Source organism: Hippopotamus amphibius, chromosome 10 (assembly GCF_030028045.1).
Source record: "Hippopotamus amphibius kiboko isolate mHipAmp2 chromosome 10, mHipAmp2.hap2, whole genome shotgun sequence".
Lineage (NCBI taxonomy): Eukaryota > Metazoa > Chordata > Mammalia > Artiodactyla > Hippopotamidae > Hippopotamus > Hippopotamus amphibius.
This window is the reverse complement of record NC_080195.1, coordinates 22012398-22025952: the sequence shown is the minus strand read 5'-3', so window position 1 is coordinate 22025952 and position 13555 is coordinate 22012398. Positions and strand designations below refer to the sequence as shown.

Genomic DNA, 13555 nt, shown 5'->3' with positions numbered 1-13555 from the left:
TGTGGCTGGAATAGAGTCAGCACGTGGGAGGGAAGAAAGGGGGAAAGGAGGACAGAGGAGAAGTGGGTTGGATTCCGTGCATCACCATTCACTGATTGTGTGATCACAAACAGTCAGTTCAACCCTCAGCTGTTTCAGTGAACTCAGTGCTTTTTTTCTGACCTATTTACCCCACCAGAGGTTTGGAAGGATAAAATAATGTAGGGAAGTGACTTATACGCCATTGCTATTGATCTATACATGAGGACAGGTGGATAGACCAATATAGATAGGTACATAGATAGATAGACAGACAGATGGATGATAGATAGATAGATAGATAGATAGATAGATAGATAGATAGATAGATAGACAGACAGATAAACTAGAGTTAAGGCCTCTATTACCTATTGTGTGCCCCTGCCCCAAATTTCATAGGTGGAATTCCCATCCCCTCGTGTATGAAGGAATTAGGAGGTGGGGCCTTTAGGAGGTAATTAAGTTAGAAGAGGTCAGAAGGGTGGAGCTGCCATAATGGGATTAGCCCTTATCAGAAGAGCAAGACACACAGGAGCTTTCTCTCTGCACCATGGGAGGACACAGCAAGAGGGTGGCCATCTACAAGTCAAAAAGGAGGAATCACCAGGAGCTGAACTTGCCCTGATCTTGGACTTCCCAGACTCGGAGAACTGTGTGAAATGTCTTTGTCTAAGCCACTCAGTCTATGAGATTTTGTTACAGCAGCCTGAGCGCACTAATGCAGACAGGTAAGCAGGGAGGTGATGATGACTGACAGAAAGATGCATACATACATACATACATACACAGACACGAAGATGGCGGGTGGAGATAGAGCATATGTGTGCTTAATGAATTCCTTCAGATGCCTTCACTAGGCAATTCAAACAGGAGCTCCTCAACGTGGATGAGATTAACCCTGTAAAAACAAAGAGCACCAGCACAGAGAGGCTGCCGGACTCCTCCAGGAACCCTGCCGCCTGATTCATTTACTCACAGTCTCTGTTACAGTTCCAGAGGATCCACACGCCTGCTCCCTGGCTTCAGAGAGGCTCCTGCCCTTTGTAGTCAGACCTGCCTCCCAGAAGCAGGGTTGAAACCCAGTTTCCTTCTAATAGTCCCACACCTTCTCTCTGCTGTTCAAGTATTATTAGCAGGGACAATTCTTTATTTTAAAAATTCATACTTCTTGCCTTTTTATTTTTAAAAAAGGGCCTTCAAAGCTGAAATGAATGATCCTGACTCAGCAAGCATGTAACACATGTATGAGAGATATAAAGCTCAGTCTGAATTTCATGTTTTGATGCATTTACACAGTTGAAGCTATTTCTAAATAGGTAAAAGTCCTCTTTTCTTTTTTATGAAAATAATACATGAACATGATAGCAAACCAAATATACTGAAATGCAACCCTTGTAACCCCAGTTCCCGGCTCCAGAGACAGTTTTTGGCCGCTTCAATGTTACCCCCACAATTCTAAACATCATGTGCATCCTGCTATAGCCATTTTAGATACATTTTAACCCCCTAACAAGAGGGAGGAAGATTCACTCCTACCCGCACCACTACTCATCGCTCCTGCTCATATTCATTTCATTACCTATGCTGCTTCTCCTTTTAAACTTCATGTAACGATGCTAGCTTCACTTAGGGGAGAAGTGGTAGCATAGTAGCTACAAACCCTGGTGCTGGACATGGACCACCTGGCTTGGAAGCTTTGTTCCGCAGTTTACCAGCTCTGCCATCCTGAGTAATTTACAGAAGCTTCCTGGGCCTCTGTTTCCTCACCTGTCAGCCGAGGGAATGGATGATACCCATCCGTGGAGCTGCTCGAGACAATACAAGCAATATCAACGCATGTGCAGCGTTTCGTGTCCAACACGCAGAAGCGCTCAGGAAACATATGCTGTAGGAGATAGCTATCCTATCAGCTTCCTGACAGTATCAACACTCACTCTAAGAGCATCATTTTCCTTATGCATGAGAAAGACATTTCTTTGTGCCCCTCAGGTCTCTGTCTTTCCTCTCCCCTTGGACAACTCACCTTCTGTCAATAACATGTTTGCTTTGTTTGTCTGTGCTGATAGCATTTACATCTTGTTATGCAATCACAGCAAAGTGTCCTGTGTTTTATCTACAGGTTGACGCTAAGGGTTAAAAACCAATACGGTATATTAAGTATTTAAGTTTTGCTCAGTCCTGGGGACAAGAGTATCGTAGGGCTGTGTTTTCTTCTCTTTAGGTAGCGTGCCCCTACAGCTGTCTTGAACATCAATTGTTCAAACTCATGCGATATTTTAGTTTGCTTTTTCCTTCACCTATTATCTTCTCATAAGATTTCATTACTTTTCCTAACATTTGATGCACCTTCTTCTTTTTTACTTCCTTGCACTATGTGCCCATAATAAAGTAGGTTTTAAATTTTCAAATTCAATATCGTTTCCCTGGCTGGGTCCCATCTTTTTCCAGAATGCTTGTCCCTCCCCTACTCCGTTTGGAAGCTGTAAGACCAAAGTAAGGATAAGATCCTCAGAGAAAGGGACCAAATTGCTCTTAGCCTAGGCCGGAAATGCTCACTAATTACTAATTATGGAAAATGCATACTTCTGGCCCCATCATCCTTTTCCTTGCTTTGTGGGAGAGATAACCACTTGGATTTCAACCACTTCTGCAGGTAATTCTGAGGCAGGCAGTCCTTATTCCACACGGAGCCAAACACTGGTCTAGGCCACAAGTGAGGTCTCACCAGGGGCCTCATATATCTTGTAAGATTCCGAATTTGGTACAGAACTTTAGGCTAAAACTCTGGTTAGTAATAAGCAGGGTATCTTCCTTGCCCAGCTCTCTCAAGAATTAGAAGGTTGTTTGTGGAAGACTGGAGAATCACACTCACGGATGCACATCTTTCTTGTCCTAAATAGCTTCTTTTTAGAGATCTAGAAACAGCCCTGGACTGTGATGAGCCCGCCCAGGCCCTCCCTGCACCAGTCAGGGCTGGGAACCCCGAGTGATGTGATGTAGTGAGGCTGCCTGAACAGCAGTCCTTACTTTACCTGAGACAGAGCTGGGTGTGGTCCTCTCAGCAGTCGCAGGACAGGAGCAGTCCCTCCCAGATGTCCCTTCCAGGGAGGAAAAGCAAGGCTCAGAGAATCCCACAGGTGCTAAGTGTCAGAGCCATAATATGAATCTCCTGGATTTGTCCAAGGCTAAGGGGCTGGGAGAGACAGAGAGACCAAAGAAAACAAAACCACGCTTGAAAAGCTGTCTCTCGGAGGTAAACAGGACTTTTGTCTTAAATTCACGCGAAGCTGGAGATCAGAGACTTTCTTAGAAGTAGGTTTTCAGCAGATGGAGGACAAATGAAAGTTTATGTCTACAGAGACGGGCATTCACGGAGGGTGGGGGACATTGAGCTAAAGGGTTCAAAACACGAGCTCTGTCTATTTCTAATTGGCTACTGGACTAGCCCAGGCTGTTGTACAGATACTTGGAAACACTGACTGTGGTGAAATATCGACGTTAGCCACATGGACAATCACTCAAAAACACTTTTCTGTTTCCCTTGAAACACAATTTCATGCATTTCACCAAATCATGTTATCACCTGTAAAATGGAGGCAACTCTAAGAAAACACAGTTAAGGAGATGTTGCACTGCTTCAGGTGTCATTGTCTTCATTGCTTCAGGATACCAATAACAACTAAGCTATTACGGCAAAGAGTGCAAGGTTATTTGGGGTCATGGAGTGCAACTCTGTCCAAATAAACAAAAGGAAAGGGGCCTAGAAGAACTATAATTTTTCCAGAGGACACAATTATCTCATGGTAAATCTGGGACAAGAACGCTGATCTCCTGGATCCTACTCCATGGTTCTTTCATTGGGTTCTGAACAGCCCAGAGAAATCCACAGAAACACAAGTCCTGTGTTCTATGGAACGGGTACAGGACTTGGCAAGCTTGGAATTGGAGCGCTACATTTAACAGGTATCTGGGAAGTTCTCAAAACTCACTGAGATACATACCAGGTGCCTAGAAAACATACTGTTTTCTAAAGATGATTCTGTGGGATGAACAGGACTGGTCACTGAAGGGGTGTGTGTGCCGCAATTCCAAACAGAATGCGTGAATTCTTCTTTTCTGGCACCTGGAAGAGTCCACCCAACATACACATTAAAATGTAATTAATATTTACACTGCATCATGTTTAATTCTGCACGTGCTTCTTCTCACTCAGCAAAATATTCCATATAGTATTTAAGTTGTCATTTACTTTTTTATCTTGAGTGTTTTCTTTCTTCCTTTCTTTCTTTCTTTTTTTCTCACCACATGGCTTGCAAGATATTAGTTCCCCAACCAGGGATGGAACCCAGGCCCCCTGCAGTGGAAGTGCAGAGTTCTAAACCCTGGACCACCAGAGAATTCCCTGTTTTGGTTTTCAACTTTTAAAAGTCTTTCCATACACACAACAGAGGTTGGAAAATGGTATATGGGAGGCTGCAGAGATGAAATAAGCTCACTTCATTCGTCATGAAAATTAACATCCAAACAAATGCTTCATACCTGAAAGTGTCCAAATCTATTATCTTCAATTTGTAGTCAAGGTGTCTGGAAAAATTTCCCTAAAGGACTCCTAATTACCCAGATATCCCATGTGCATCTCAGAAAGTATCATTATGTATTACGGGAATTTTTCTGAGTGACCGAGAAACAGCCCGGGACAGAGAGATGATGGTCGTGAGGTATCCTGAAGGCGATGGAGCCCGCTTTATCCACTACTGACAGTAATGGAGGACGACACTGAACATTCTCTGTGCTCTCTACCTGCTAAATCACTTCGGCCCTTCATTGTGATGCATGGCCCATAATGGAGTCTGTAGTGTGTGCATCATTGGAAGCTGAGCACATTTTTGTTGGTTTTATTACTGTCATAGGTTTCTAGGGAGGGTCTCCTCAAAAACGAAGTCTAGTTTCACAGTTACAAATACATTAGGATGTAACTTTGAACAAGTTAAGCTCATCATAAAGGAAGGATCCTGATAGCTGCTCCTACCCCTTCCTCGAGGGGCTCTTGCAAAGCCCTAAATAGAGTCATAAACGTGTATATACATGCATATATTTTCAATGATATCTGTGCATGCTTCCAAACAACTCTACAGAATGCACTATAAAAATCTTCATGCTGAGTGTCCCTAGTTCCCAGCTCTCATTAAAACTACTTAAATTAGCCAAAACAGATCCACGAGGGTAAGTCAAAAATTATCTGCACTCCAGTTACTGTAAAACTATTGTTGGCCACACGGTCTTATCAGCGCTTTCCATTCAAGGCGACTGTCTACCCAGTCACTGCTGTGCAGGTGTGCACAGGTTACATCAGTTCATTCGTAACTGGCACAAGCAAACATGGATGCCCCACTTCTGATTTGCACGAGAGAAGAGCAGTGTGCAGTGATTCATTTTTTGTGAGAGTCTGAGGGTGTACTTGGTGCCATTATTATTCGAAGACTTTGTGCGCAGTTGGAGAAAGCTGATGAATGGAGAGCAGTTCCGTGTTAGCCATCAAGAAGGAGATGGAAACCCGTCCACGTCCACGGCTGATGACAACATTGAGTGTACACGTGACATAATTCTGTTGAAAAGACCAGTGACAGTGGATTATGTGGGAAATTCGGAGGTGTTCAAGCATCCTCCCTATAGTCCTGATCTTGCTCCACCAGACTTTCACCTGTGTGGTCCCCTGAAAGCAGCCCTATGAGGACGAGGATTCACTTCTGATGAAGACGTGAAGAGACAGTGGTGCATTCCTGGCTCACAATACAGCCTAAAACATTTTTTTAATGAGGGAAGATGAAAGCTTGTTGACAGATGGAAAAAGTGTATTCAGAAGCAAGCAGATTATGTCAAAAATGATGCATTTGTCTTTTCTTAATTAAAACAGGTTCTACAGCCAGAGTGCAGATAACTTTTGACTCACCCTCATAGCTAGAACAGGAGTGTAAAATCTGGGATTCATGAAGGGGCTTCAAAGAATGTTAATAAATTGCTGGAACAGTTTGGAAAGTTATTACATCTTTTTTTAAGAAAATTATCCAAAGCGTTCATCGGATTCTCCAAGGTGTACATAACTAGAAAACGTCAACAACTGCTATTTTGAAAAACGATTACAATTAATTTCCTAAATGAAAACCAAGGGGTGTCAAGTTTGCTTATTTTCTATGACTAAAGCAAATAATCCCATTGATCCATTGGCAGGGACCTTGACGTTCCATTTCCTCTTTATGTAAAAACTTCAATCTCTTTGCTATTCCAGCCTCACGACTGCTACTTCTGGCCATAGAAACTCCAGCCTAAGTGACTGCTGCCTTTACTAGTCTAATGATACTCTCCCTAGGGATATCCTGGAACATTCCTGAGAAACAAGGGCAAAATTTAGGAGGCTTTTGTTTTGTTTGTTTTGTTTTTTAAGCAGCACAAATGTGTATTGTAGAGACTGCATTTTCAATGTCTTCAACCGTAATCTGACATTGGTCAGGAATGACGTCCTCTCTGAATTTTTAAAATAATTTTTAAATAGTTCTCGATTTACAGAAACGTTCTCATGATGGTACAGAGATTTCCCATAGACCCTGAACCAGCTTTCCCTACTGTTAACTTCTTACAGGAGTATAGTATTGACCTACATACATCATAGCATATTGGTCACAGTTAAGTAGGGAATATGGATACATTATTATTACCTAAAACAAACACTTTACTCAGATGGCCTTAGCTTTTCTCCAATGCTCGTCTTGTGCTCCAGAATCCCATCCAGGACGCCACCTGACGCTTATCATCGTGTTTCCTTAGGCTCCTCTGTGCTGTGTTTCCCAGATTTTCTAGATTATCAATGCCCTTGACAGTTTTGAATATTCTTGGTCAAGTATTTTGAGGAGGGTCCCTCGGTGAGGTTTGTCTGGTGCTTTCCTCATGATTAGATGGGATAAGGCGTCTGGGGGAGGAAAACCTCAGAGGTAAAGCGCCATTCTCACCACATGACATGCAGGCTGTGACATACTATCAAAATGGACCTATCAGTGTTGCTGCTGCTATCTGTCGACTGTCTGGATGAGTGTTTGTCAGGCTTCTCCACTGCAAGTCACTCCCTTTACCCCCTTTCTGCACTGGACTCTTGGGAAGGAAGTCACAATGCACAGCCCACACTTCAGGAGTAGAAACTAATCTCCATCTCCTTCAGAGCAGAGTGTCTGCATAAACTATCTACATAAAGTCAGGTACTTTTTTGGCATGAGACATGTATCTACCATTTCCTATTTAATATATCTACATTCTATATAGTAAGTATATATAGAGTCGTGATTATTTATTTTATACTTTGCATTGCAATCCAATAATTTTTTGTCTCAAATGGGTCTGCTTTGACTCTTGATAAACTATTTGAATTGATTCTGGTGTCGCTCTCACCCAGCTCTTCTTTGGCGTGGACTCTGAGCACTTTCTTACTTCTTAATAATATATGATATTCCAGACTCACTGTCACTCTGTTTTCCCTTTGTTTCTTTCTTATCCACTTCTCTCCCTTTCTAAATGCACAGGTAGCTATCAGAGGACTGCAAACACTACTTCCTGTAGCACCCTGTGCCAACCATGTGCCTTCCTCCTCTCATTAGTCCTCAACGCTGAAACCCTGGAGATTTTTTCATTGATTTATCAACACATTTATTCATTCAGCCAAGAAAACGTATTGATTCCTTACCAAATTTCAGGCACCATTCTTCAGTGTGTTTTCTAGGTGTGTTCAGGAAACACAGCAGGGATCAACATGGATGAATATACCCTCTTCTTGAGTTGAGGAGGGAGACAAAGTAAACAAGCAAATATAAAAACATAAGTGTACACAGGTAAATAAAAATGAAATAAATGGACAGAATAACTGGTATACCAGGTAACTGCTAGAGAAAAACAGAAAGCAGGGAAGGGAGGTGGATTGTGAGCCAGTAGGAGGAAGCCGTGATTTGAAATGAAGGGATCGACGAAGGCTTTACGGGGAGATGAAATTCAAGAAGGAACTTAAGGTGGCTGTGGGAGGGAGCAAAGTGCGTATCTGGGGAGTGAGTATGACAAGCAGAGGGAACAGCCAGGTGGAGAGGCAACCAGGCAGGAGTGTGCCTGGGCTACTGTAGGAACAGAAAGGATGTCAGGGTGTGGGAAACACAGCGAGCAGAGTGGCGAGGGGAAGGAAACACAGTCAGAGAAGAAACGGAGGCCCGCGTTTCCAGGGCTGTGCAGGCACTTTGAGGACTTTTGGCTTTTGGCTTTGAGGAAGCCACGGAAGAGATCGGAGTGATACGCTCTGATTTATGTTTTAACAGGATCTCTCTGGATGTCATGTTGATTGGACACTGTAGGAGAGTAAGGACAAGCTCCAGGAGACTATCAGTTGACTCAAAGAAGTGATTGACTCAAAAATCTGCCTCCTGCTCCGTGAAGCTGTAGAGCAGGGTTTGGCAAATATCGGCCCACAAAGCAAATCAGGCTCTCAGCCTGGTTTTCTATGACCTGTGAGCTCATGATGGTTCTTACATTGTGAAAGGTTGTTGAAGACGATAGAGGCGGAGGAAGAGGAGAAGCTACAGAAAGTGTATATGGCCCACAAAGCCCAAGATACACTTTGAAATCTAGAAAATGTTTTCCAACACCTGATGTAAACCATCTGGCTGGTAGTAGATCTGCAACAAAATTGGAAGGAGGAACAGAGGAATAAATTAGTTACTGCAAATATTGTCAAGTGACAGGTGTCCAGAAACATTTATGCCTCCACCCTTGACCTTCACAAATGATGCCATTTTCACTGAACTATTGAAAAATATATCTGGTTTTCAAAACAATAAGCCAGAAGGCTTTTTCTCACATAAGCAAGGTCACAAACACCTGTCCAGTAAAGTTCAAACAGCAACAAATCAAATAATAACAAAAATATTTTTATAGACTTTTAAACTTTACAGAGCATTTCCATGTTCATCATCTAATTCAATCCTCACATCAACTTCATGAGATAATTATTATTCTCCCATTACAAATTACCATGTACTAGGGCTTCCTAGGTGGTGCAGTGCTTAAGAATCTGCCTGCCAATACAGGGCACACGGGTTTGATCCCTGCCCCAGGAAGAAGCCACATGCCAGGGAGCAACTGAGCCCGTGAGCCACAACTGTTGAGCCCATGTGCCACAACTACTGAAGCCCATGCGCCTAGGGCCGGTGCTTCACAATAGGAGAAGCCATGGCAATAAGGAGCCCGCGCACCACAACAAAGAGCAGCCCCTGCTTACCGCTGCCATATCAACTCACGAATTACAACGGATGCCTTACTGGACATACTCCAGGAGGCCAGAGAAAAGTGGCTTCTCATCCATACGGAACGATTCACTGGTGAATTTCTTTCGGGATAGCCCACGGTTTATCTAGAAGATCATCTTCACATATTTGGATCCTTCAAACGAGACCACACGGTAAATCCGGGCTGCAAGGCTCACTTAGAAATGTGGGATGGCGCTAGGTGGACCACCGGTGCTCCCTGACCTGTATCTTCTGAGACTACAACCCACAGTGGTGCATGATCAATTCATGAGTTCAGGAAAAGAAGACCTCCTACAGGGCAGTCTCTGTGCTCATTACAGGTCCAGTACTTAGAGCTAAGTACCATAAGGACCACAAGAAAAACAAACAGTAACACATGACGCATCTATGACAAGGAGGCACCACGTCCAGAGCAGGAGCTCAGGAATCACACGGGCTGAGCCACGATCATCTCTACACCCTGAGGAACACTCGAAGGCTCAAATGTTGTTTGACCCAATTTCTAAGAAGAAGTGAAGAAAGACCTACCTGCCAGGAAGGGACGTGGTGGGCGCAGCATGCAGTCAGGTCAGGGCTCCGCATCCCCTGTTCACAGAGCTTCGCCGCCTGGCTGGTGGGGATGCCCGCAGCACAGCAGCCACGGGGAAGGCGCTCCTGGCCCCAGGCCTCGCAGAGACGCGGGGAGGTGCGCGGAGGAGGCGGGCCACAGCCTGGCAGGATGCGGTGGCTCCCGCACTCACCTTCCTGCAGGCTCTGGCCTCTGGGACCCCGGGCGGGGGAAACACACGCCTGCGCCGCGGGGCCTGCACAACCAAGGGCGCGGGCAGGCTGAGCTCTGGAGAGGCGGCCTCCACCGGCCTCAGCAGCCTCCGCAAGGGGCCCGCCTGGGGCCAGACCCCTGCCCCCACCGCGCGAAGTCCCGGGTTCCGAAGGCCAGAAGGGGCGGGCGTTGGGCCTGCCCCTGCCCTCGGACATGGTGTCTTCACGCGCTGGGCTTGCGGGCGGCCTCCCCACCCCCACCCCATGCCTTGAGAGCAGGCAGAGGCTACAGGGAGCAGTTCTCCCAGGCTCACACTCTACTCTCCGACCGTTGGGCGCACAGCCTGTCCTCTATGGGCAATTTACTTCGTGTATTTCGAACCCGGCTCCCTCCGCCGCAGGCTCCGGCTGCGCGGTCGCCCAACGGCTTTGCCCGCTCCGGGTGCGGCCATGTCGGGCCCCAACCACCCCGCGGCCCCAGCGCCTGCCTTCCGCCCCGCTCACAGGCCGGTCCACCGGGTTCCAGGGCCAGGCTTTGCCATCCCGCCAGGATGTTAGCATCCCTTTCATCAGCGCAGGTGCTCCAGTGTGGACATCCTTCCCTTGGTGAGGTGGAGGGACCCGCCAAAGAAGCCCGTGCTCTAGACTCAGGGCTCCATGATGTACGGCCGCTCCACAGGCATCCAGATCCCTCCACCGGGCAGGAAATTTATTCTCCTGCGTTCACCACCTGAGCAGGTAGTCAAGGCTAGGAAGCCGGTGCCATCTAGGGAACTCCTACTTCCTTCCCCGGAAGAGCGTGAGGTGAAGACTCAAGAAGAGCCCAGAAAAGGCATGGCCAAAGAAGAGGAACACTTGAGACCAGCGGACAGGACGATCCGAAGAGGGGCTGCCGTAGTCAAGGGGATGTACAGTCCACATCCAGGCCCCAGGAGACCAGTGGAGTCCTCAATTCCCTCGAGTGCAGTGCTGCGCCTCTAGACCTCGTTCCAGAGCACCCAGAGGGCAGCTTGAGTGAGGACGCCCAGAGGTCTCCAGGGAGCTCCTGCTCAGACAGCCCTGTCATCCGCTCAGACAGCCCTGCTGCAGGTGTCCTGCCTCCTTGGAAGCCAGATCCCCAGGCCACCGGGCTCTCGGCCCCAACCCCAGGCTGCTCCCTGCTGCCAGAGAGGCCACCCCAAGAAGTGCTGGGCGAAGACCACCGGCCCCGCTCACCAGCTGCACTGAGGGCAGGGAAGGAGCTGCAGGGTAAACACTCTTCACACGTCCCTTCCACAAGCTCTGCTTCCCTGCCATCGACCAGCAGGAGGCCCTGCAAGCGGAAGATGCCCCTGCCGCGCTGCCGCCGCCGCTGCCACCCCTGCCCCAGCCTTGGGATAGAGATGAGCAGCCCCCTCCTCCTAAGCTTCCCTGCAGGGCTCCTGCCGGACACCCGGGCACCCTGCAGAGCAGCACTGAGTGTCAGGGGAACGACAGCCTGAAGATCATGAGGCAGGTCAAGGAAGGCTGCAGGCCCCTCAGCCGGCCTCTTCTCTCTGCCCACCTGCCTCGGGGCCTGCAGGCTCCCTGCCCACGGCCGCTCACCCACACGGCCCTGGCCATTCAGGCATAGCCACAATGCCTCTTACTTCTGCCCTCCCCACACCTCCTAGCATCCCAACTTACTTCTTCCAGCACCCTTGCTACAAAATGGCATCCCCAACACCCACGTGTGTAGATTCTCCCCCTCCTTTATACGTACCTACCCCTCTTCCAGTCCCTCCCATCCGTCCCCTGTTTTATCTGGGCAGGCCACCACTTCCATGGCAACCCCTTCCATCATCACAGTCATGGCATCTGGAAGTCTGACTTCCCAGCCTAGTGTGGAGACTATGGACACTACTCCCCCTTCCCAAGCTGTCATTTGTAGGTCTGCCCCAGGTGTCAGGCTACAGCAGAGGCACCCTGCACAGGGACCCATCTCCATCACCCCACCTGTGCTCATGGTCCCGTCCCACCCCGTTTTTAACCATCCCAGTGGCCCCCAAACCAACCCTCAGCCCACAGTCGGAACCTCACATGTGCAGCAGAGAGCCTCTCTCCCCGGTGCTCCTGTTGTCACCACCCCCCGCTTATGGATCCGGCAGTCACCAGGGCTCCAGGAGGCAGCACCTCTGCAAACATCAAGCCAGCCTTTGACACTGAAGCGATGGATACTACCCCTCCTTCCCAGCCTGTCCTTTTCCCGTCTGCCCCTGTCTCCAGGGAGAACCACGACCCATTCACATGGCTGGTCCCAGGGCCGAGAACACACCACCCAGTGGTAGCAATGTCTCGGCCCATGCCTTGTCTCCTTTAACAACAAAGTCGGCTGACAGACGCAACATTTCCAAGCTTCTCTTGGACCCAGCACTCACCTGGCTGGCTACTTTTGGGCCAAGGCTGGGCAGAAGTTTAACAACGCTTTGCTATTGGGAAACCCGGTCGCCACAGCACAAGACAACATTGTAGCCTCTCCTGCAGCCCAGCCACCAAGAGTCAGCATGATGCAGTCAGGTCTGCCAGCTTCCCTACCTGCCACCACCATCCACACACAGCCGGCCTTTGGCAACAACCAAGGTATGCTCCCCAGGGCGGTATCCACGACTCCTGGCTGTGGGGTGGCCACCGGGGTGCCCAGGACTGGGGACAGCGCGCATTCTTCAGGCCCACTCTTGGTGGGACCTGCAGCCCCTGTGGCTGGCGGGAGGGAGGTCCGCGTGTCGGCCCCAGGCTTCACTCATCCAGACGCATCCAGACCACTTAGCTTTGGGGCAGGACCCAGTGGGGCACCCAGTACCACTTCTGTGCCTACTGTGGGCCAGGGGACCTGGCATCCACCTAACCACAGCGTGGCTGCCGCAGTAGGAGGGGCAAGCACTGGCCCAGCATCTGGGCACACAGCCGTTTGCACCGTAGATCCACATACGGGGAGCCTACCTGGGCCAAGCACAGGTGGCGTGGGGATGGCAGGGACACCACCATCCGCATGACTGGAAACGCTAGTGTTTCCATGTTCCCTCACGACACCCGGGGCCCACATAGACAGAGAACATCTACGTTTAGAACAAGACTCTGCACTATGAAGGAGACATCCGTGACAAGGGACACGTCCATTTCTGCCTTCCATCAGAACCACCCCACATTCGTTAGAGCTGCAAGTGCGGCCACCACGCCTGCATATGGACACACGTCTCGTGTTGGCACCTTCCTTCTAACCACACGGTGCCCATCCATCCAGAAGGCAGGTACGGGTGGTCTGGGGGGAACCACACCATTCCCATGATTGGGGGACCTGCTGTTCCCTCCCAACGGGGACCCACCTCGCCAACACGCAGGTGGTGCAGAGGGAGGAACAACATCTCACAGGTCTGGGGGGCCCCAGGGTCAGCACCGGCCCCCCCACGTGGAGCCCATGTGGGCCGAGC

General features: G+C 48.7%; 1 long non-coding RNA gene across 1 annotated transcript; it reads right to left on the bottom strand.

The window, feature by feature from the left end:
- Positions 1 to 3007: 3007 nt before the first annotated feature.
- Positions 3008 to 6913, bottom strand: LOC130829921 (uncharacterized). Its single transcript, XR_009047675.1, has 3 exons — positions 6732 to 6913; positions 4020 to 4141; positions 3008 to 3211 (listed from the first exon to the last, which is right to left on the bottom strand). It is a non-coding gene; the product is annotated as an uncharacterized LOC130829921 (long non-coding RNA).
- Between the last annotated feature and the right edge of the window lie 6642 nt (positions 6914 to 13555).